This window comes from Protopterus annectens, chromosome 5.part1 (assembly GCF_019279795.1).
Source record: "Protopterus annectens isolate FY-2018-M chromosome 5.part1, PAN1.0, whole genome shotgun sequence".
NCBI classification, from domain to species: Eukaryota; Metazoa; Chordata; order Ceratodontiformes; family Protopteridae; genus Protopterus; species Protopterus annectens.
In genome coordinates, this window is record NC_056736.1 from 19,209,965 (window position 1) to 19,237,450 (window position 27,486).

Here is a 27,486-nt window from a genome sequence, read left to right on the forward strand (position 1 = left end):
TTGTGCATGATTCAGTAGTTGTAACTGTATTGTCCATCTGCATGGGTGTCATAAAGTTCACCACTTCTGTCTTAAGAAGCATGAAGTTGGCTTTGGAGAAATCTTTTACCATGGTTTCCTTAATGGGGGAAGGGGGCACAATGTGGATATCTAGGGTAATTAGCTTATGGTCAAATCAAACCATGAGGTGTTGACTTCAGGTGTGGAACACCGGTCACTCATGTTGGTAATGACTAGATCTTGGATATTGTTGCCCGTGGTGGGGGTGTGGATAAGTTGATCTAGGTCATTGGAGTTTATGAATTCCAGAAAGCATTGAGTGAAGGAGTTGGCACATGAGTAGTTTTCCCAGTTAATGGTGGGGTAGTTGAAATTGCCCATTATTAGGGTGTTTGGTTGAACCCTAATATTTTCCAGTACATCAAGAAAAGAGGAGTGGGAATCCTGAGGCATGGTGGCTGATCTGTTGCAAGCTACAGTTTGGATTGCAGTTTTGCCCAGAGTTAGTTGCACTTGGATAACCTCGGCTGCATTATGCTGAGCAACTTGCCTGGAGGTGTGGATATCCTTAATGAATATGGACACACCTCTGCCTTTGGTGTTCCGGTCCAGGTTACATGACCGAAAAGTGTGGTATGAGTTATAGCCTGGTAGTGCAGGGGTGAACTCTGGAGCATTGAACCAGGTCTCAGTCACTGCACAGATATCGATGTTCGCATTTTAAGGAGTGCCTCAAGTGAGTGCATTTTGAGATTTAGACGCCTAGCATTGAGCAGCATCACCCTCAGTTTTTGCTCTGTGGGGTATGTGCTATGCATTGCCCTTTGCCAAGGCCAGGGCACACTGGGCACTCCTCCATCTGCCTACTGGGGCAGGCTCAGGTTGTTCCTCCTCCAAGTCACTCTGTGCCTGTGCAGGCCTTGGCAATGGTGGGGGGCTGTGTGGCCCTGCCCCATGCTGTTCCTGCTGCAGCTATTTCTGCAGGTCATATTGTGTAGCATGGCACATACGATGACAATTTGGGTACATGCAGTTGGTGAGTACTGCAAGGCTCCACCAGATGTGTCCAGGCACCCAAACTGTGACTGGAGCATCCCAAACACATGCTCTATTATAATTATGTTCTGTGCGTGTGCCTCATTATGGAGTTCTTATTCGGGTGTGTGTGCATTTCTGATGGGTGTCATCAGCCACGGCTCCAGTGTGTAACCAGCATCCCCCACTAGGTGACCATAACAGATGTCACCACTGGCAAATCTCTGGTACAGCTGTGTCAGATGCCAGATGTGGGAATCGTGATAGCTTCCAGGGCATCCAGCACACGCATTCATGATTATGCCCTGGGTATCTCACATGACCTGGCAGTTGATGAAGGTGAAGCCCTTGCGGTTGATGTAGACCCTACCCCGCTCACTGTTTGGTGCTTTGATGCATATGTGTGTGCAGTCTGTAGCACCCACTACCTCAGGGTATTCTGCTATTTGGTGGAACAGTTGCAAATTATTGGCCAACACCTCACGAGTGTTGGGGAAATATACGTGCTCACCAGCATGTGCTGACATGGCATCCAGGAACTGGTGGAGTACCCTGGATGCTTATGCCTGTGAGATCCCCATCATATCCCCAGTTGGCCTTTTGAAGGTACCTGTAGCTGGTATTCTTTGGCCTACACATACCTTGGTATCCACTGGGATGGATTCCCCTCTGTTAGTTCTGTGTGTCAGGCGTGGCCAGCAAAGCTCAACAATTTGCTTTAAGAGGTCCCTGTCCACCCTATAGTGCTTCACTACCTCCAGCTCATGTAGCCCCTGGTAGGTTACCCTGGGTCTGTACACTCTTCTCCATCTCTTCACTGTGGGAGCCTCAGCCTCTTCCACATGTTGTATGATAGCTATTGCAGCCCCTATCATTTTGTTGCTTTCTTTGTTAAAACTTCCCCGCTTCTATACACTGGTGGTGTAGATTATGGGAAAAAAACAGAGGGAAAGGTGTTTGCATAGTTTATAGTAGTGTTCTGGGCTGGGCTGGTCTGCTGCCTGTGTAATTGGCTGATTCTGATACATTTCACCTGCTAGCTATGCTAGTTCTCCTAGATTACCTTTCTACTGCTGTTTTCCGTTCCCATTGCCTTCCTGTTTAAGCCCGAGGCACGCTGCGCAAACACAGTGCTCAAATGTGCACAGAGCCACTATTTACTGATTTACTTTTTTTTTTCCTTTAAAACCCGGTGCATGGCATGCACACCTGCTTAGGCAATGTAAACAGTGCTACACAACCTCAGACACCCCCTTCTTGCTTTGCTGTGCTAATCTTGGAGCAAACCCGAGCCACAGGTCTCCATTCTGCTTACAGTATGCCTGACACATCCCCCTATGATGTCAGCTAACTCCTAGGCTTGCACCAAGCTATTCTTGCTCTTACACTGTTGGTAGCTGACTAGCATGCAGGGGAAATCTGGGATTCACTATCATTCCCCTCATTTGCATAGGATTGCCTGCTAATGCATAATTACATGTTCCACACTGAGCCTCCCCCCTTAGCAACCACTATTCACTGGCCATGTTGTCTTATGCCTGCAATTGAGTATAATGACAGAATAGTGATTTTAGTTAGAATGCTTATTTTAGGTTTATTTTCTTTTTTCCCCCGATCCCATTTGCGAGCCGCTGTCCTACTATTAAACAGCCGAGATCGGCTAAAAAAAATAAAAGTTGATTGATTTTTATTTTTTCCAAGTGTTTTTCATGCCACTGGCCTTATAGTTGGCCATTGGCATGGTTTATACATGATATACACCCCTTATTTGGAGCTGTCATGGCTCCGTTTTGTAATTTGCAGAAATGTACTCTGTTACTGGCGGAGTACACTTCTGCAGATTACACTAGTCCTGCACGGCCGACTTCCAGCTTCCTGGATCAGAAATTCACCTCATTTGCATGGATTTCTCCTGCAAATGGGGTCATTTGCATACAGGGGCTGAGTCCATGCAGGGTTAGTGCAGGAGCGCTCGCCCATGCCCCTACAAGTTATTGTTGGATCGCATGGCAGACATATTGCCTGCTGGTGCTCCTGCTCTAATCCTGCATGCTGTGCAAGGCTTACAGTATCTGGGGAAGAGTCATGACTCAAACTGATATACTCTGAGTTCATTTAGTGGTTTAGGAATTGGCGGATTTAATAGGAGGATGGGGAGGTTTGAGCAGCCTACATCATCTCAATCATGATGGGAAGGCAGGGATTAGGGAGTGGAACATTCCCAGGCACAAATCCACAGCTCATCCCTGCTGAAAGAAGGGGAGAATTACTTCTCTTGTAAATGTCACATTGATAATAATTCTTGAATAGCTGATACTGTAGTGAGGGATCTGGGAACCTACATCATCAACATAATGCGCTTTGATCACTACATATCCACTTATATCGGGAATTCCTCTTTCATCACATAGCTTATACTAAAGTTGTGACACCGAGATCCAGGGATGTAGTCATTCCACTGTGCTCAGCTTTCATTAGGCAGATCATTTAATTGAATGCCCCTTTTGGTATATACCTGACAAAACGATTATTACAAGTTGAATAATCACAACACATTCTCAGTAAAAAAAATCAGGGCTGTAAATAATAAAAACTATACAGACCACCCGAATGCTTTTTCAGTCTTCTTGGGATTATACAGACTACTAAATTTTAAACTCTACCTTGTTTTTAGAGACTCATGATACTCCATACTTTCAGACCTATTACACATTCAGAAGTCCAATATTAGCATAAACACCAAATTAAGGGAACACAGTCTGTATTGCAACATGAATAGGACATGCTGAAGGGGTATAAATGTATCACAGAGAATACCACTTTGATGGAACTGTCTTCAGTTCCCCATAGAAATTACTTTTCTTACTCTGTTCAAATATAACTTGAATGTCTGGATGATCAAATATTAATTCACAACCATTTAGCACTGTATCAATAATGGAAAGGGAAAACAAATGTACTGATTTATATCCTTGTACTGTCCACCTTTGATTTATTCATGGACAAAATATAAGGACTAAAAATTACCATGGAAATGTAAGATTAGGCTTCTTAAAATTCTGAACAGATTAGTATCCTGGTAAGTACCTATGAACTTATGAATGTGGTATATTTTCTGCAAGGGCCATGGCTCTGACTAAATCACATTGTGAAGAAACGCACAATATGTTATGAGCCCACTGCACCACAATGTGTATGCACACAGAGGAAGGAGATAAGTAAGCTTTAAAGGGAAAATGTTCCCTTGGCTGTAGTTTGGCAGTGTCTCACAAATGTTGGTCTACTCACTGGTTTCAAACATGTATGAAATTAGTCCAAAGATGAAAAGATGTGCTCAGCAGATCCATTCATCAAGAAGAGTCATGGAAATAGCTGGCTGCCATAAAAGGTAAATAATTGTAGGTACTTCAAATTGGCACTGGCAGTTAGGCAAAGAGGTTTAAAACTGTGTTGCTAAACCTAGACCCTGTAGTTGTCAGGGTTTGATTCCAAAAGCCTTCATTTGCTTACTGTTAGCAAAACCAACAGCCTTCATTTGCTTACTGTGGGCAAGTCACTGAACTAATCATGCTCTCACTTTGCACATGAAGATGGAGTATGTGGGTGCCTGTGTTCAGTAAGCATACCTTACTAACAAATACTATTTTCTTTTTTGATGAGTTTATTTATTTCCTAATTGAATCAGATATTAAAATCCCATAAACTCAGCAATGTTAGCATGCAGTGGAAAGCACAGTGGAATGTACATGCTGAATTATTTTGCAAAAAAAATCCAGTTTCCAAAGCAATAGCTGCATTTTTCTCAACAGGGGACATATTCAAAATATTTTCTATACTTGCTTTTAATCTGATTAAATTTATCTCTGCTAATCAGTGCAAGGTTCTGATTTATCTAAGAATGATGCCAGTAAGCAAACAGTGCCTCAGCTTTTCAATTTTTTTTCATTTTAAAATCACAAAAAGTTGAATAAGATAACAAAATGTTACTTTATTTAAAACAGTTCATAGTACAAACAGTGTAGTAAAGATATAGCTATCCTACTTATAAATCTTTGAAACATTCCATTAATCTATTATTGACAGGTATTCTAATTAGCAATGTGATTGCCACACAGTGTCTGTTCTTACCAAGGTGCATCAAAATAGGTTATTACTAACCAATACAGGCTGAAATATACTGTAACAGAACCACTGACATTGATTCATTACATCTAGCCAAAATCATAAGATTTGCACTGAGATCAAATAGAAGAGCAGAAGAAATAATCCTTTGAAGAAAATGTTATGACTCAAACTATATGCATATGCTATGTACCTGTGTGCTGACAACATACATTAATGTTTGTGTGTTCATGCATGCATCATGAATGCATGTCTGTTTGTAAATGTGTGTGTATGTGTGTATATATATATATATATATATATATATATATATATATATATATATATATATTTATATACACACACGCACACACACACACACACATATATATATATATATATATATATATATATATATATATATATATATATATATATATATATATATATATATATATATATATATATATATATATATATATATATATATATATATATATATATATATATATATATATATATATATATATATATATATATATATATATATATAGAGAGAGAGAGAGGTTGATGGATTTTGTAAAACCAGCATTTGTTGAATCACAGGTCAGCATATGCTGTGTCTGTGTGTTGGCAACAGTCACCAGTGTGTATGTTTGTATGCATGTGTACGTGTGTGTGTGTATGTGTGTGTGTGTGTGTGTGTGTGTGTGTGTGTGTGTGTGTGTGTGTGTGTGTGTGTGTGTGTGTGTGTGTTTGTGTGTGTGTGTGTGTGTGTGTGTGTGTGTGTGTGTGTGTGTGTGTGTGTGTGTGTGTGTGTGTGTGTGTGTGTGTGTGTGTGTGTGCATGTGTGTGCGTGCATGTGTGTGTCCTTGTTTGTAATAATTGGTAAAAATGTGAAACATCTTAGATGCTCACGGCCTTAATTCTTTTTCTCTAAATTGTAAATTTATATTAAACCGAGAACACCAGAGGGAACTTGGAATAGAAGATAAGAGAAACTTGATGGCTGGGTTCCAAGATGGTGGTCGACTAGTTTGCACCCTATCCATAGAGCTCCTACTACTATCTATAACTACTGTAGATTTAACGCGCTTTAAACGCCAAACATCACCGATCTTATAAAGGACTGAGTAACTTAATCTGCTTTTATCGAAATCGGAAGTTTTGCTGACTTATTTTAAACAAAAATAAGCAACTTAATTCCTTTTTCGTGCCTGGGATCTTCACCACGTGCATGCAAGGGGCCCTTGAAACCACAGCTGCATTACAATAACCGCTACATTTGGACCATGGCTGATAACGCTGAAAGCATGGAAACACAATTGACCAAAGCAAAAATTTCTACAATTTTATCCCCAGAAAAGGATATAGCCTCCAAAAGACAAAGAATCACTAGACAACCAGCGGATACTAATAAAACAAATCCCAAAGGAAAAACTGATGCCAACTTCCACCTTGATGAACTCAAATCAGTGCTACAACCCATTCATGCTGCCATACAAGGATTCTCTGAACAACTCACGGATTTTGGTAAATCTATCAACCAAGTACTACAAAGAGTGGACACTCTTGAACACAAAAATCAAGCCAATGAATTATTGATCCAATCCATATCGGTAGACCTGCACGCTAAAACCACTATGCTTTCCAATCTGCAGACCAAAATAACGGATCTGGAGGCTAGAAGCCGCCGTAATAACATATTAATCAAAGGATTACCAGAGTCCTATGATAACCAAAACCTACTGATAATTTCCAGACAGATATTTGTAGCGCTATTGGGATCGGAACATAATTCTGAGAACCTAGTAGTGGAGAGAGCACACAGGGCCATTCATAAACGACAAGACTCTACCACCCCGCGTCAAATATATACTAAACTGCTAAACTTCCAAGACACACAAAGAATCTTAATGTCAGCCAAAAAACAAAAAAAAAATTTAAATCAAACAATCATAAACTCACTTTTACTCAAGATCTGCCTCACCTAGTTAAACTAAATAGACAAAACCTAGCTCCTTTTTGCACAGACCTGATCAAGAGAAATGTAAAATTTCTGATGCGTTATCCGAACACCCTGATCTTCTCTTACAATGAAAAGAGATACACGGCCAACACTCCAATGGAAGCAAAAGAAGCTTTTATTAAAGCTTTCAACAACTATCCTGCTCTTTAAAATGCTTATATCCGAATTTACCTCTCTCTGTACTCATATCAGGAATGCTGGAGTCAAGATCATGAGGTTTTGCTGGTCCGAACTCATAGTTCCTGTATCTGAGCTCAATTTCTGGGGCTTTTTGTCTTTTATATTGGTGTTTGACATTGCTGATATTGACTTGCTATGAGACTTTTTGTTCTTGTGGCTCTGGTCTGCTGATCCGAAAAGGAACCTTGCTGCGCCTGGCTTCATTTGCCTGCGGATCACTTAGGCTGGAAGACTTCCGGTGGACTCCCTGAACGACACTATTTTAGCGACTCTTAATATAGCATCTGCACTACACCAACTATAGACATCATGTCTTCTATAAGTATTTATACAAAACTATTAGACATCACTGTACACTAAATGTGGACGACTACTCAGATCGCCAAGCAAGACTGTTTATATACCATTTAAACATGTTATGCCAACTTCCTGACTTTTTCTATACTCTATTGAGATGCTCAAACTTCAGTCACTGCATATTAATTTGCTCTCATATGTACTCTGAGCCCAGACACCTTTGACAACGATCCTAAAAGCTATTAACTTTCTGTATGCTAGCCAGTTATCAGCGCTCACCTACCACCACGTCATTTACAGCTTCGGAGATCTCTTCATTTCACCGGAGCGCAAAAGCTGATAAATATATCTCAAAACAACAAGCTTTGTGCTTACAGTTATGACGGGTAATTATAATGAGTATACCCACAAAATCATATTATAATATATCTTTGCATGCTACGCTTTCCAACCTCTATATCTTAATATGGTCAATTGTCATTCCTTTATACTGGCTTTATTAAACTTTTCGCATATATCAACATTTAACCGTGTTGCCAGCTAAAATATAGACAAGTTTAATACACGTTGAGTTTGTTGCTGTTTCTCTAACAGCTAACATTTTACTTAACTACAGATGTGTTGCTCATAATATCCAGATATACATCTATTTGCTGACAGTCCATTACTCACAGTTGACCATAACAGTTAACTTAATAAACTGTGTCAGATTATATTTAAAAGCCTATAATACTCATGAACTCAGCCCTTCTTTTTCTTCCTATGCTTATATCTCACACTATCCTCTATTCATAACAGTACCTTACAACCTCTCTAGACATGACTCTCTTCCTAATTATCTTTTATACCTATTTAACTAAACCTTCGCTTATCTCTTATATACTTATATTCTTCCTTAACTACAGTTTTTTACTTGGCTACTCCTATACACTCACTTTATACTATTCCCTGATCTAGATTAGAGCTCATGGATGTTTATGCTTTATGCTTTAGGGTCCTAGTATGACCTTTCTATGGATATGGTTTGTTTTGTATATATGTACAGTCTTATTTACCATACATTTAGTCCTTGTTAGGACTTTATATATGTCAATTTTACCTACAGTGATTATTTTGCTAACCAATACTATTTGCTCTCTTCAATATTGTATCTGTATTCCTTCTACTAGAGGGTTGGGGTGGATAGGCACCGGGATGGTTTTGAAGGAATACTATGCTACCATTTTTGCTACTGTTGTTTTTTCTATCAGTTCCTACATCATATATAATATTTTATCATGGTCTATAAGATTTTTCAGTTCCCCAACCATATTAACCAATAACCCTCAAATCCTTAATCTACCCCTACTGGATGTCTATGATGCTACATATTGACTCATGGAATGTCAGAGGGCTTCAAAATAAATCCAAAAAAATCCCTCCTTTTTCACTTGTTACTTGAATCTCAGGCTAATTTATGTTTCCTACAGGAAACACACATGCACAAAGAGGAGTGGGCCAAAGAAGGGAAGAAAAAGTGGATAAAAAACATCATTTCTGTGGGGAACAGCTCCAACTCCAAAGGGGTGGCTACTATAATTAAAAACAGTTTCCAGGGAGATATTATCGAGGAGAAGTGTGACGAAAATGGTAGGTGGTGCTACTTTACTTCTCACCTCCATAGTCTTAATAAACCAATCCTATTCTTCAACTTATATGGCCCATGCACCCAACAACACATCTTTATTCTAGAGGTCTACAACATCCTTTCAGCCTTCAACGATCACTATATCATTGCAGGGGGAGACTGGAATGCTGTAATAGACCCTAATATAGCTCGTACCAGCAAATATCCCTCTTATAATCTTCAATCATCTTTAGCTATAGAGGAGTTAATGTTTGGCCTCAATCTCATTAACCCCATCTCATACAGTGGACACCTAACTAAAGATGAGTTATATACATATTACTCGAAATGCTATAATACATGGTCAAGACTAGACTTCTTCTTAATATCTGATTCCCTCTCTCATCTCAAAATTAATTTCTCCCTAGAACCTAGATTCTTTTCGGATCACTCAAAAATCACTCTCAAGTTTAGCCCCGATACAAGCTCAACTTCTACATCCCACTATAACAATTGGACACTAAATAATAACTTGCTTTCCAATAAGCATATAACTCAAGCAATAACAAAATCATTACTTGACCTTAGTTCCAATCTCGACAACTCCAACATCCCATTTGATATTCAGTGGGCTGCCTGTAAAGCTTGTATTAGAGGTCTTATAATTAATAAAGCTTCTTATTTAAAAAACAACTCTATAAAAGTAAGGAATCCAATCTTACAGCGAAGATCTCTGAGTTAGAGAAACAACATAGACTTAACCCAGACCCTAATATATATAAAGAAATAATCGATTCCCAAAAAACATTACTGCATCTCCACCAACAAAATCTCTCCTTATCTGAACAAAAACTTATTGCAACTTATTCAGAATGGGCGCAGATCCCTTCTAAGATCTTGGCAAGAATAATCAGAAACAATCAGGCCCCTCCTAGAATCTCACTCCTACACTTCCAAAACAAAATCTATAAGTTGAACTCTGAAATAATACAGATATTCTCGCTTCTATACTCAGATGTTTATTCTAAAAAAACAGATCCCTCTATTAATCAGCACATGATTAGCTTTTTGAATTCAATTAAATTCCCTTCTTTAAATGAATCTCAAAGTAACATGCTTTCTGCTTCCTTAAACCTTCAGGAAATTTTAACTGCTATTACCAACCTCAAAGTAAGTAAATCCCCCGGCCCAGATGGATTTACAGCTGAATTTTTTAAAACATTTAATTCAGTAGTCTCCCCTATTCTTCTAAAGGTATTTAACTACTTAATAGAAAATGGTATATCAGACTTACACTGGAACATCTCGAAAACTATTCTAATTCTGAAAAATAATAAAGATAAGACTGACCCCCATAATTATTGGCCCATCTCATTGATAAATATTGATATTAAGATTCTAGCTTCCTTGCTGGCTAACAGATTGAAAAAAGTTTTACCTTCTCTAATTTCCTCGGAACAAGCAGGCTTTATGACACATAGACACACATGGGATAACACTTTGACATTGGATGCCTTAATCTACTTTACTAAAAAAGATAAAAACCTGCTTTATGCTTTAACATTAGATGCCTCAAAAGCCTTTGACAGGGTAAACTGGGACTTCCTTTTCCAAACCATGGCTCACTTTAATATACCCACTGTCTTTTTGGACATGATTAATGCTTTATACAAAAATTCATACACCTATTTATGGATTAACAAAAACTTGTCCAAACCCTTAAAGATAGCCAATGGTAAAAGACAAGGCTGTCCCTTATCCCCTTTTCTCTTTAATATATTCATAGAACCATTTTTTCTTTACATTGCCCAAAATACTTTTCATGCAATTCCCAAAGTGCTAAACACCAAAATACTACTGTCCACCTTTGCAGACGATCTAAACCTCTATTTTCAGTTTCCTAACACTGACCTGAATAAAATTGCCAATTCTATCAATATGTTTTCAAAGGCTTCAGATTACCAGATTAACCCTAAGAAATCACATATCTTTCCCATAAACCCTTTAGGTCATAAGCCTAAATATTTCCCTAATTCTCCCTTTAAGACAATCTTCGACATCAAATACCTAGGGATCCACTTTGAACATAATCAACTCTCTATGTTTCAAAATAACATGCTTAGAACCTGGTCAAAAATAACACTAGACCTTCGCAGATGGGAACTATTGAATCTTTCTCCTCTTTCCAAATCAGCGATAATTAAAATGAATATTCTCCCCAGACTCCTTTATTAATTTAATGCTACAGACCAGATAGTGTCTAAATCTTTCTTATCAAGGATTAGTAAAGAACTAGCCAAATTTATCTGGTATCCTAAATCAGTAAGAATAGCATACCCTAAATTAACACTTCCCAAAAATAAAGGTGGTCTTGGTCTCCCGAACCTCCACCTCTATTATACAATTGTTTGTGCTAATAGAATTTTATCCATCTCGAAACTTAACAATAAAGAATATAACTCTTACCCTACCTGGTCCAAGTTGTGGTATCAACATATCCTAACCAGTAAAATCAACCCTGCTGCTCTCCCTTTTCTCTCTCTGGACACCATAAATAGCTCTAACTTATCCGCTAACGTAAAACAAAAAATTAGATCCTTTCAAAACATGCTAAAACTTATTAAGCTAGACAATACTTTTCCTTTACTCCAACCTCTTCATTTAAATCCCAATATCAAAATGAACAATATAACAATCAATCTTTCTAACTTCCCTCTTATTAAAAATCTTACTGTCTAGGATATACTTAAACATAAAAATGAATCACTTGCCAACCTCTGCTTAACCCTCAAAGCTAATAAGAAATATTTAACCATTCTCCGACAGTTGCGAGAACTAGTTGCATCAAAATTTGCCCATCTCACGGTCGACAGTCAAGATATTACCAAACTAGAGACTATTATTCAAACTCTGATCTTACCAGAGAAAATGCTCTCCAAATCATACAAACTTTTAACTTCCATAATTCACGATTCAGATTGTCTCTTCTCTAGTTACTGGGACAACTACAACTCTCACTTGTCGGAGAAACAAAAACTCTCTGCTATAAAAAACACCCTAGATTTTTCCCCTTTCAAAAAACTCTTTTACACACAACTAATGATCAGTAACAACGCATATTATACCCCCTCTATATTATCCAAGTTTGACTCCAAGAAATCCCCCTCATGTCCATGCTGCTCCTTTCCAAAGGCTGATCTCTTACATGTTCTATGGTCCTGTAACTACTCACATAAGCTTTGGCCCTCACTAAAAGTCCGTCTTCAGAAAATGGGGTACCATAAATCGACTCTTTCCTGGGAACTAGCCATCCTTCATATCCCTACTAGAGATCTCTCTAAGTTTGATACACATGTTCTGGTCTTCTTATGCTCGCTCATGAAACTTTATATCACCAAAAACTGGATAGGCCGCATTAAGCTCTGTTGGAGCAACTTTAAGGAAATGGCTCGCTCATACATTGCAGCACAGAAACTTATTATGAAAAGCCCTAAAAAAACTACCCTCTTAATAAAAGTCTGGGAAAGGGTTATTGCTCTTATCCTTAGTGAATAATAATCTTAATACCTCAATTTAAGAAATGAGACCTATCTTATACTCAATGACTATCTTACTTGTACCTTTTCAATGGTAGCACTATGGTTAGCTATTTGTATATATTGTATATATATATTGTTATGATGTTTCAAGTTTTGCTTGTTTATACGTCAGTTATGTGCTCAGTCTATACGTTCTTTCATGTACTAACATTTTATTACTGGCTGTGCACTTTCTTGCTGTTATTTATTTATTTATTTATTTGTTTCTCTTTTATGAAACAAATAAAAAGTTTTTTGAAAAAAAAAAAAGAAACTTGATGGCTGTTTGGTTAAAACTGCGAATGTGTGCCTGAAAGTTAGGAGTGGTAGATGCTGGTACCCTTTCAAGGAAACTAGAAGTGGTTAATGCAATTTAATGGGTAAGTCCTAGGACTGGTACTCACTGGCATTTTCATTTTAAACCTCAGAAGGAACAATGATAACATAATCATGCTGTTGTCAGTGGCAGGCAGACTGGGCTGAGAAGTGACGTCTATAAATTGATGCAAGGATGTGAAGGTATTTTCTATGGGCTGCGTATAGAACAATTTGCAGCAGTGACACTGTAAAGAACAGGCCAGACTGACTCCATAACATGCAGAGACAAAATTCTGCTGATGACCCAGATCATTTTGATTATTTACTTGGGCATCAGAGGAGCTGAGCAGGGAAGGTAGGTGTAAGCATTTGATCCTACACTGCTGGAGTGATTATAGCCAACCCACCTGCAGTACAGGAGCAGGTCTGATTACAAGTGACACGAGGAGTTGGTGATGAGCCTGCCATTGTATGCACAGCAGATGACATATTCTGTTACTAGAGGATGTAAGTGTGCTTTCAATTGGTCTGAGCACTGCTAAACCTCTGCATGTCCAGACTACTTATGGGGATATTGTGAGCTTGGATAAGCAAGAAAACCCCACAACTGTCTGGATACCTTTCTGAAAGAGGAACTGATGGTCAGTGCAGTAAATGGGGACAAAAGTGGCCAAAAAAGGAAGAAAGAAAAAAAGAAATTATAATTGAGGGAACATCACTTGATATGGTGTGACAGCAAAAACAATACACTAGGTACAAAGGAAGATGTAGTCACAGCCAGTGCTGGGTCTGACCTTAAAGGAAGAGACCTAGGATCATAACATCATTCATTTCTGATGCCAGCACATCTCATGCAAATCAAGCTTCAAATGAAGGTGGAAAGAAACACTGTCAGGGTAATTAAGGAAATGGAGGACAAGGGTTATAAGAAGATGCTATGGGATTTTAGTCACTTCTTACTGGACAGGTGTGAAAAAGGGATCACAAGACTCTTCAAAGACAGGATGTTGATACGCAGTTCAAGAACAATGACAGATAATGGGGGTGATAAACCTGATTAAGGGTACACAGTCTTATCTAAGTACAAGAACATATTTTCAAGCAAAAAGAAATTGCAAAAGTGCAATAGTTTAACTGAACAGGTAGTAGATTGTAAAAATGTAGAATGCTTCAATGTCTGTAATAGTAAGTGGGCTAAAAGAAGGGGCATAAAGCAGCAAATGAAAATCAGAATGGTTAAAGATGAACACGTTTAAAGTTTTTAACAAAATATAGAATATTGCTAAATTCACATGGAATACTTCGACTGAAAAAAAACAATCAAAAACTGCATTTTCAAATATTCTATTTTTTGTTTGATTTTGATTTTAGCCATACATCTGTATTTTCATCTTGGTACCAAAAACCGGTAGTTGTATCTCTCCAATCTTAAGTCATGCAATACCCCTTTCAGTGTATGTAATCCTTCATTTCTTGGCCAGTGTATTTGAGGAGGGTGGTAGGAGCAGATAGCAATAGATGTCAATGTTCACCTTGCTAGAAGAAAGCATCGGGTGTCAACTGTTTCTGTCACACTGTAGAGAATGAGTTATGCTCCTGCTGTTCCTCAATATCACTTAAATGTCACAGTCATCCATGCGACGCTATACGCAAGGGAAACACAAATATCTCACTGTCACCATTAGAATGCAAGCATTGTATCACTGTGATAAGAATGCATTGACAGCTTTACCAGGTACTATTATTAGTAGTAGTAGTATTACTATTATTATCAATATTCTATTATTATTAATTTTAATATTACAATTATTATTTGTATTATTATTAATATAGTTTTATTTATTTATTTGTTTAAGGATATAGGCATCTTTCTTTCTAAGGATCAGGGAGCCTGAAGTTGTCTAGTTTTTTTTCCTTCGTTTACTCAATCCTAGTTTTATGTGGATTACTGGTCAAACTCAGGTTGTGCAAGGCAGCACAATGAGCACCCTACTATCACTACAGTATGCCACTGATTTCAAAGAAACAGTTCTCAGGAAATAGCAATGAATATAATCAGATACAAGACTGAAACTCAGAAGGTCTTTTCCTTTTTTGGTAAATCATGGAACAGGACCTTGGTATGTCTTCTGCAGTGACACAGAATTCCCCATAAGTCTGAACCAACCCTGGTCTGTGTGCAATGTTAAAGTCTAGTTGTATCTCATCCAGTCAGGGTCACTAGCCTCTGCTACTATAAAATGAGTGGATCAGTGATCCACCATGATGCCTCAAAGATATGGACTGAGGATAGTGGTAGATACCCTAGCCCCATTGTGCAGTTGCCCATCCTGATAGCTACTTTGTTCCATGAGGCATGGTGTAGGAATGAACCCACTCATGTCATAAGCAGACGTGCTACTCAAATTGGTCCATACTCTAATCAAAAAAAAAAAAAAAACAGCTTACTCGAGCTCCAGTCTCCATCAGGATTTAAAAAAATGGCACTGCCACTCCTGCATGTCACCTCATTCCTCCCAACATAGGAGAACATAGAAAATCATCAACATTCCTCTCCTGTCACCTCATGGCAGCTGCTACAACTGCCAGTGATGCTAACTGAACTCATGCTAGACAGAAATTCATATTTGACTTATCCACAAGTATTATTTGTTTTCAAATAAATTATCAGTTTCCTTCATAATGCAACACATAATGTATGCTTTTCTAACATGATATAAACTGTAAGACTTAGAACTGCTGAAATATAAGTGCAATAAAATACTCAATGCTTTCTTTTTCAGGGGTATAGGCTGTGCATTGATAAATGGTTTCATCATGTAGCACTGCATTTTAGTTCATTCATCTTTGCAAAGACTATGACTCTGATCAAGTCCCTTTTCCAAAAAGTGCCTAAAGATCAGCATGAAACTAGGTCACCGTTTCTACTGGGATACTCAGTTAATGAATGAAAAATATTCACACTTATTTACTGCTGTTTAAATTATGTTTAGCTTGCGCATATAGGATACACATGTATGTGTTTACTAATTCCCTGTGCTGCAATTACCTGCAAGAGTGATAGTGTTTTGGTGTATATATTTATTAATACCCTGCAGTATGTACCTGCAGAACATAAAGTTGTAAGATTTTACTGAATATTATGCCTGTGCATTTACCCTACAATAAAGTCATTTGAACTAAGCAAATATGGGGAATATTTAAGGTTTCTTATCAGTAACTCCAAGGTAAGGTGCTGACAACATTACACATGGTTGTATATATAGCTTTGAGCTGTTCCACATCAAAGTTCTGCAATATGTGTCACTATAAGACATCTCTGATACCATGGAATATCTAGCTAGACCAAATATATTCCTTTTGGGGCTTGAAATAATTATTCATCAGATTGCATAAAATAAACTATTTTTACTGGCTTTAGAGATAAGAATTTGCATTTTTATATTCAACATGCTTTAGTGATAGTGTCATGTGATGTTTCCTTCAAAGTTTTCATACATGTGAAGACAGATAAAAGAGGACAGGCATAAGATTAAAAATAAATATATTGCATTTGTACATTTGGCTTGCCTGATTCAAAGTAATGTCTGACAAGATGCTATATGCTGAACACTAAGACAGAAATGGAGAGAGAGAGAGAGAGAGAGAGAGTTAAGAAAAAGAAAAGACATGGAACAAAAAGACATACACTAGATTATTCACTTTGAACTCGTTCATTCAATCAATTATATTTATTTTACAAAAACAAGCTAGAAGGATACATTACTGTACACTTTCTGTTTTGATCTCATATTTGACTATTTAATATAGTCATTCTTTTATTAGCCTTAGACTGGTATTCTTAGCCCGGGGCTTCACAAATGATTTTTGGTAATCTTCAAATAATGGCGCTACATGCATATACAAGTAAGGTCAGTGGAAGTAATTTCTGATGAATACAGAAAAGAAAAGTCTGTTTTGAAAACATGCCTATTTCTCACAAATGTGTAAGTTGTATAAAGTTCAGCATTACAAAGTTATGAATTATTTTATTTTTATTTTTATTTATTTTCAATTTTTTATCAGGTAAAGTCCGACTCGGCCAGGAGCCCATTTTCAGTGGTGACCCAGGGAGAAAACCTTCAACTAATATCAAATGAATACAACAGCATAAACATGATGAAGAAAAAACACATATTATAACAGAATAATAACATGATTAGGAATACATGTTACAAATTTTGTATGCTTCATAAATGCATGAGTGTTCCTGTAACTTTTTTTTTTTTTTTTTTTTGCATATAGAAGGTGAGTGCAGCTGAGCACAGTCACACTTAAAATGTTTAAGGAAAGCTGTGGACTGTGCAGTGCTAAAAATGGATTTTTTAAAAAGAAAAGGGGATATTCCATTGTGGATATGATGGCTTCATTAAAGAATATTAGGATGAAACAGAAAACAATTTTGAAAAGGGGCTACAAAACAAAGAGGGGAATACAGAAGGAATATAGAAGGGTGAGGATGAGCATTATGTATTTGTTGGGTGCAGACCCGCATCTATTTTTTTTTTTTTTGAGTGGGTAGTGTGGGTAGGAAATAGTTATGAGGGAGTAGGAGAAAGGACAAGGGAAGAAGGGCTGAAGAAGTGCCAGCTGGAGTTCCATTCCACAGAGCCTCAAACACATTCACTGCCGGATGGTGTTGCAGTGGAAGGCCCCATTGTTGAGGGGGTAGGGACATGTTTTGGTGTGGTGGTTGGCACCAGCTGGGAGACCATATCTTCCACATGCTGAAGAGAGGCTTTGACTGGCTAAATTCTCCTGTCCACTGCCTCCAACTGTGCATCTTCTACCAAACTGCAAGGCCCCCTTTCAGTGAGGCTTGCCAAGCTGCCACATGCCGGAGTACCTGCAGGACTGTTGCCCCCCCCCATCCCTTTGAGGATGTCCCCAGACAGGCAGAGGATGATCTGCCGATAGCCTGGGAGGTACATGCTTGACTTGCTCCTGACGGATTTGAAGCTATAAAAAAAGGAAAATAAATGGGAGAGAAACAAAACAATCAAGAGGAAAGAAATGCTTACTCAAAATAAGAAAAGTAGAGAGAAAAAAGGGGTGAGGAGAGACAATACAGAAAAGCACAATAAATCCGTACACCATGTTTACACGCCATTTCATACACTATTGAAATATTACAGTAAAATCTGTATTGAAGTAAAACGTGTGTATGTGAAGTGTTTATGCCTACATTGGGAGTATTATTTTGAAAAGTACATTTGTACTTTGGAAGAATGATATGTGTAGTACTTATGCATACTTCAGATGAATTCATATAGCAAGTGCTTGTGACTTCTTGAAGGGGTGTGTGTTTCTTTGAAGTAGTGTACATAAAAACATTCAACACGTTACTAAAATACCCTTTGTAATTATTAGAAGTAATCAGGTTAAAAGCAGAAACATTAGCTTGAACTGCAATGGTTTCAGCTGCATTTCTTTCATCTGCAGACCTATACAAATTTTCTTATTACCAAGAAAAAATCTATTAAAAGAGTACAGCAGTTGTACACTCACATCTCTCATTCTCTTTTTTTTACAGTAACATAATGATTTCAAATCATTTTTATGCTTCTTATACATATTACTAGCTAGAAGGACAGCATTCTCTTTCACTTCAGTTATATTTACCAAAACAGTCAACTAGTCATTCTGCTCTTCATGGTTTTATTGACAATTATATTATATTGTCTCAGTCCCCTTCAATAAACACAACACACCGAATGACATTTGACGACCTTTATTAAAACTTCCATAGCATAACTTTGATTACCAACATTTGTTAAAAACAACTGACATAGTATATTTTATTCTAAACACAGCATAAACATCTATGCAATGTTAATCAGGACAGCGTACCTGCTCATCCTACCCCTGTAAGCAGCGCCCACATCTTTGCTCACTTACTTTACATATAAACATCCTTATAATGTTAATCAGGACAGCGTACCTGCTCATCCGACCCAGTAAGCAGCGCCCATACCTTTGCTCACTTACTTTACTTGTAAACATCCTTATAATGTTAATCATGACAGTATACCTGCTCATCCTGCCCAGTAAGCAGCGTCCATACCTTTGCTCACTTACTTTACTTATAAACACCCTTATAATATTAATCAGGACAGTGTACCTGCTCATCCGACCCAGTAAGCAGCATCCATACCTTTGCTCACTTACTTTACAAATGCACCACCAGATACCAGAGGGGTAACAGAAGAGGGCAAGCTTGTCCTTCTTCTCTGCCTACCGGAATAAATTAACCATAATCCCACCAATCCACCACCAAAAAAGGGAGGGTAGCAAGTTCACGCCAAAATGTGATTACTTACCCAGCTACACTTATCTAAATCCCTTAAGCACCTCACACCCTTATCTCATTTCCTTCCAATCAACCCTCCCACCATTTAACCTTTTCACCTCACCAACCCATTGAACTCCCATTAATATCAACTTAACACCCCCTTGAAATTGTCCCAGGACTACTTGGCTTGTACCAGGCCTCATTTGTCCCGGTCCCCTTCAATAAACACAACACAACGAATGACATTTGATGACCTTTATTAAAACTTCCATAACATAACTTTGATTACCAACATTTGTTAAATACAACTGACATAGTGTATTTGATTCTAAACACAGCATAAACATCTATGCAATGTTAATCAGGACAGCGTACCTGCTCATCCTACCCCAGTAAGCAGCGCCCATACCTTTGCTCACTTACTTTACTTATACACATCCTTATAATGTTAATCAAGACAGCATACCACTCATCCTGTCCAGTAAGCAGAGTCCATACCTTTGCTCACTTACTTTACTTATAAACACCCTTATAATATTAATCAGAACAGCGTACCTGCTCATCCAACCGAATAAGCAGCATACATACCTTTGCTCACTTACTTTACAAATGCACCACCAGACACCAGAGGGAGAACAGAAGAGGGCAAGCCAGTCCCTCTTTTCTGCCACCAGCCTGCCCAGGCTGTTCCCCCTCACCATCAACTTCCATCAGCTAGCCACCCTTAGGGGATAAGGTCAAATATCATTTGGTGTACAATAATTACCAGGACATTACCAGCCCCTGGCAATTACCTACTTCTTACCAAAGCATCACATGCCACTGGAGCAAGAATAGTCAACCCCAACCACCAAATTAAAGCAATTGCATATCACCCTTCCCCAACAATTCCTTTTACTTACTCAATGGCATGCAGAACCTGAAAAACTTCAACATGCCCTTTAACAATGGCCTTGACAACACCAACTACCGATATCAAAAATAAGGCAGCTAAACCCCATGATGGCTTTAGCAGTCTGACCCCTCTTTACTCTATCAATACCCTTGAATGCCACCAACAATATACCAAACTGAAAGTGCCTTATACCACAGGTCAAAACCAGATTATACCATAATGAATAATGCCCTATGCCACCTGGTCAACACAAGATTAGTAACATGCCAACCCCATCCCGTATGTAGAAATTAAACTACATCAACTATTAAACCTACCAAATTAACCTACCCAAACTGGCCAAATAAACATGTCCTACATCTGCAAGAAATCATCACTGCCCCAACTGTAATGTGCCTTAATGACCATTAAATAAAACTACCTACTACCTTATAGCCTCTCCAGCACTCAAAACATCCACAAAACAGAACCATTACCTTTCAAGTCCATTTCCATCAGGGCATTGACTGTTACTCACTCAGCACTCCATCTGTAACCTCAATGTGCCCACCCATTTGACCAGGACTTCAACTGAAGCATGCATTCAGATTTAAACATGCAGCAAAACCATTCTCACTATGACAATCAAACGAGGTCATAAAACATACTACTTATTCTAGAGTAATCAAAAAGTTGGTTGTGCTTCTTTCTTTTTCTTCTGAATCACTGTATTTGCCTTTTAACCTATCCATTTCTTATTACTCACCCATTGACCCCACCGCTTAGTCAACACCAAAGCATGATCATCTGCGAACTCACTGTATCTCACCACTGGAACTTGGCACACCATCATCTACAAAGAAAAAGACAAATTTAAACCTTCAAATAGGAACAAGAAGGCTCCACCTTTTACCCACCTATTCCAACTACAGCCACAGCATTCCAAGACCCCATCTGCAAGAAAGAAAAGACATGTAAAGTATCCAAAATACATAACACATTATAAGACATCTTCAAGGACAACCTATCCTGCCAACCAGGGAAGGAATGTACCACCGACCCTCCAATCTATGACAAAGCAGCCATAACTAAAGCAATGCTTCCTATGGACCTATCAAATACCCCAAGATAAATTAACTACCAGTGAAATATATTAAAAGTATCAGAGCCACAAGCTCCAAGGATCTAAACCTTGTCATCAACATGAACAAACCATGCTGGAGGGATAAGTTCCTAACCCAAAGACTCCCCAGACAATGGAATAGACTGCCCATACATGTCAAGCCTCTTTGGCCCTCTTCAAAAGAACCTTGATAATTGGATTGGAGATAGCAAATTCACCCCGGGGATCACCTATTGCACAAAGTCATAACAAAGGACTCAATGCAACTATTGTACTTAAAAAGTATTATTTCTCACTTTATAAAACCAATATCATTTATCATATAGCCCACTTCTTGCTCGGCTATGCAAACAATGTGGATCATGCATAGATTACTCTGACACTATACCTCCCAACTGGCACAAAATAAATAACAGAATTAATAGAAAATATAACCTTTAGAGCAAAGCTTAAAAGGATAATATTGGCACCCATGTCAGGAGTACATAATAGATGGCTAAGATTGGAGACCTGATCATAATCCCTTGTATGAAACTTTATTTTGTCTATTTACCACCAGTCACAGAGACAAAAAAAAATGAAAAAGCATAAGTATGTAAAGTGTACTACCAGCTTTGAGCAAACACCGTGAAACCAACATCTGCATATTTCTCAACTAGTTATCTTTAAAATTCTGGACAACACCAAAATCAATAGGTGAAAAAAGAATCCAAATTATGGACAGTTTCTATATATTGCTCTTAGTAACTTAAACATTTAACCCAACAATTGGTTTTGCTTTAACATGAATTTCAGAACAATAAGAAGTGTTTAACTTTGATCAATGGGCATTATTTACCAAATTTACCAGTCAGGGTAAAACTGTAAGACAAAATCAACAAGTATGAACCTCAAACCCTGTCCCTGTACTCACAATGATCACAGTGCCCAGAACTCACAATAATCCCCCTGCACCTTTGAGGAAATAAAGGTTTGCTGCAGCATGAATTGACTGACTGTTTCTCGACTGCCCAGCCACACCATAGCCCTCAAATGTAATCCCAAAAAGACTACCATCTTAACCCCTTCACTATGACATTACGGCACAAACAGCATTAACTGAAGCTATGCTTAAATGCCCTGTCAAATGCCAAATGTAAATTGATATATCCCTGAGTTTGTCAGAACTAAGACCTCCTGCAGATGAAGAGAAAATTTAAATACCAACACACGTGGGTTACCTCGTAATTTCCAAACCACCTCAAATAGCTTATTTTGCAAACAGTCAACCACGCTCTCCACCTACCGTCTCCAAAACAGGGAGCAATAGCCCTCAGAATGTGGAACAAATGGACAAACTGTGAGACACCTACTCATAACTTGCTTATCTCAGCCAGGCAATACAATTATTTATTTATTTTTTTACCTAGAATGTTACACCATTGTACTACATTCCTCCCGACCAGAATGATCCTGAACTGCTGATGTGCTTTTAGCTTCCATTCTAACCATCAATATCAGAAAGAAGTTCCAAACTATTGATGAGGCATTGATGAAAGCGCGCCAACCCCCCTCCCTCCAATACCAGTTAGTGCCACTGCTGCAACAAATAGCGATAACATCAAGTCTGTGCCCTGCATCTGAAGGCAAGCAGCCAACCGCCGAACAAATCCCCCTCTCACACAGAAGGCTGCCATTTTCCCTCTGTCTTACTTCTTGTAGGACCCTGCTATACATCCTCGGAAGCAACACAAAATCCCATGCACCACAAAGACCAAGCAAACAAAAATCCAGACACCCAAGTGAAAAAAGGGGGATGAGGAAGCACCCAAACACCAAATGCTGCCAGCCACCAAACAGCCAACAAACTCCCAAGGGGTCAACCCAAAGCCAAGCTCTGATTCATTTTTTTTTTTTTCCCTTCCCCTTCTTTTTCTCTCTTTCTTTGTCCCTGCCTCCCAAGTCAAGAGTGCCAACCCCATCACAGGTCACAACAGTCCACATGACCCATTGACGCAATGTATCACTACCCCAAATGTCCCAAGTGCCAAAATTCAGTGAAAGCCAAAATGAAAATGCCAAAATCAGGGACATCCCTGAAAATCAAGGACAGTTGAGAGATCAAACCAAAAGGCCATAATCTCAACATTCTGTGAAATTCTGTACAGTAGAGAGGTATGTCTCAGCCTCTTAAAGCCCACTCCAGCACCTGTTATACATGTCTACCAATCCCCCCCTTTCTTAAATTCATTAGTTCATTTGCCCCCACAAATTCATGTCCTAGCTGAGACCATGATGGGGAAAAAAACTGAGAGAGAATGGTCAGCTTAAATTTTGTTAAAAAGTGAAACATGACTTTTTAAATATATATATATTTTTTTATACCACCTTAAGTGAAAGCCATATTTGATAACATGAATGGCAAACCATTTTATGGAAATGTACATAATTTGAAGTTTCATTATCAAAGTGCTCTGTTATCTGTTATTCTTTTGAATTTTGAGTTCTGTGCCTATTTTAGTAATTGAAAAACTTGTGCCTGTATTTCATATAATTCACAATTTGCATAAATTGTACAAATTTATCAGCTGAATGACAAGTCATGACTATGACAGAACACAGCCTACCCCCACTGGCTAGCTGTCAATATGATGTAACAGTTCTTGCCTTAATGTGAATCTCCAGACTGGTCTATAGTTTGCACTCCAATGTCCATCATGAATGCTGAACTGCCATCTAGATGATGTGCCAGTAATTTAGCTGAAAAAAACACTATTTTATAAAACAAACTTAGCCATGAGACAGAACCCCGGGCATTTGGTGAAATCCTCACAGACCTCCCCCCAAGTAAGAGGGCACAGGTTAATGAGAAAACTCACAGCCTGAGAAAAGCCACTCACAGCTACAAGAGCCCACCCCCACCAACTACCTACTGAAAAGAACATCAGTGCTATCATGAAGAGAGTTCTCCCATGACCTTTTAATTTTATTTTGTCAAAGAAAAGTCCAGGCCTGGAGTACGGTCTGTCCTGCAAACCATTAAGACGACTCTGCCAAGATTAGAGTTGAGCCAAGGAAGTAGAAGAACATTATTAACTGTATATTATACAATAATTATAATAATCTGGAAGTTCAGAATAATAACAGTTCAGCCTTTGGAAGTGTAAACTGAAGACGTGCCAAACCATGTCAAGTAGAACAACACCTCCGCCGCAACGCCTCCTTGACCACACCCTCATCCCCAATTGCAAACAACATGATGTGGAGCTTAAAACAGAAAACATTACTCTATAGTCCTTGTGCAGCTTTCTAGAATTTGCACTGTTTTGCTGCATTATACCCAATAAAACAAAGAGCTACAGCAAATCAGAATAAAACATTCCAGTTCCGGCAACGGTTGAACACTGTGACAGCCCTCAACCGAAACTGGCATGCCAGAGGCCTCCCACCCCCGGTAGATGTGGATTGGCACCAAACAAGTCTGCAGTCATGATTCTACATGCTCCTGTGGTGATCGCCTGCCATCTATCTTTCTGTCAACTCTGATCACAATGGGGACACAAACGTGCACACAGACACAGCAAACCCAAACAAGAAGCAGCAAGACAGTGTAGGCCTGGCCTGATTCCCTTCACACAAAAGAGGAATGCCTACCATGAAACTGGCACAGGTGAAAGTAAAGCCATGCTCCAGTGCTCCTCAGCGCCACACAGGTGAAAGTAAAGCCATGCTCCAGTGCTCCTCAGTGCCACACAGCACACGTCCAAAGACCACCACGTTTTACCTCTCTCTGCATACATGAAAACCATTCGTGGCTTGTCTGTGTAAATTACCTCAGCAAAGGAATGCCTCAGCCCCATACCACCAATGATTCCCAAGCTCAGCCAAAGCTGATATAGGGCTGTAAATATTCAGAGATACCAAAATCTGGCCAAGAAGCACTGCCGCCTCAGTTGCAATAAGTCTGAGGGTAGTAAATGTCCATGAATTTGCTGCCCATAACTCTACAACATTGTCTACCTCCTCACAAAATTTATGACCATGGTACTGCTTCTCCTTTTCTACTCCTCTCTCCCCTGTTTCGTTTTTTTTTTGCATTGAGCCCATTATCCACACGTTATCCCCCCATGCACTACCTAGCATAGTTAAACTATCACCCCCTACCACCACAACCCACCCCCAACAAACAAGCAATAATCCCAAGGCCTACCTGTTTTCCAGGAATACCTACAGGTCGTCTTGGACGTAACCCTTGCCTTAGCAAGTTCACGCCAAAATGTGATTACTTATCCAGCTACACTCATCTAAATCCCTTAAGCACCTTCCACCCTTATCTCATTTCCTTCCAATCAACCCTCCCACCGTTTAACCCTTTCACCTCCCTAACCCATTGAACTCAAATTAATATCAGCCTAACACCCCCTTGAAGATGTCCCAGGACAACGTGGCTTGTGCCAAGCCTCATTTATAGTTCTTCCTCAGCTTAGAAAAGGCAAATCTTGTTTACCTAAATTTGTATTTTTATACCTCTATCTATCTATCTATCTATCTATCTATCTATCTATCTATCTATCTATCTATCTATCTATCTATCTATCTATCTATCTATCTATCTATCTATCTATCTATCTATCTATCTATCTATCTATCTATCTATCATCTGTTTATCTATCTATCTATCTATCTATCTATCTATCTATCTATCTATCTATCTATCTATCTATCTATCTGTCTATCTGTCTGTCTATTTCTGTGTCTATAAATCTGAATTCCTGTCTAAGCAATAGCTCCTTTCTGTTTTCCTTTTATATTTTCTCTTATATCTGCATATCTGCATGACTGAGCCAGTATCTCCTATCATGCAAGAAGAAAATAAGTATGACGTGTGTAGCATGTTGTTTTCAAAATACTCTGCTGCACATGCAACACTATGTTCAGGTACAACTGATTCACAAACACAGAAATTTACCAATTCTGGACGTTTGCATTTGCTTTGCTCTATAGATGTGTTTGACTTGATAGGTAATGTAGAAATATAGCAACATTTCTCAGGAAAGTTCATGCTGGTCTTTCACTTGGCACAATAACATCAACCCCCTCCTCGCCAATCTGCCCTCATAACTAGAGGGCGGTGACTCAAACTTCACCCATGTTGTACGTGTAGGTAGAAATACTTTCAAACAAACAACTGTGTAAGCAACTATTTTAGGTACATTTCTATGGCTTACACAAAACAGGTTTTATGTAATGTAACTATTAAGTCATTTTATGCAATATTAATACATTTTAAATGAGCAATTGTAATTTTAATTTCATTATTTATAAATAACCTAATGAATACTTCTTGTAACTAAGTGCATGATTTTCAGAGCTACATGTACAGAGTATTATCTTAATGAACTTATGTTACATTTGTAAGTACAATTAAAACACATAACTCATGCTACACTTTTAAAAAGATGCATGTATGATTACGAACACACTCATGATTTCTTCTGCATTTCATAATAGCATTACAAGTAATATCTTCAACTACACATATCTTTCTTCAGAAATACCACATGGTATGCCAGCACTTGTTTAACTGTTTTTTTTTTATTTTTGATATGACTTTTTAAAAAAATGTTTATTTTTATTTTTGCTTACTATAGAACTATGGCCTTCTTTCTACCACCTGATGTACCCACTCAATTAGCTGGCCAATGCTATGGTTCTGCAAACTGTCAAGATATTGACAATACTGCTGATAGCAGAGTAGTTGATACTTGTCATGGTTGTCAGGTGTTCACCCACCTCCTTCCAGATTTGGATTTTTTTCCATGTACTGTCTTGTGCATGCCTTGATTTTATCGCAATATGAATCATTTGGAAAATACAGCATTATCATGGTCTCCTTATTGGATCTTCTAGGAGTGCTGCCTTATACATTCACAGGTGCTGCCATCTTTTGAAGTGCCAGAACAACAATGAAGAAAGTATAGTCAGGGATGCAGTGGTCAGGGTTAGAACCACTTCCTGTGGGAAGTGGCATTACC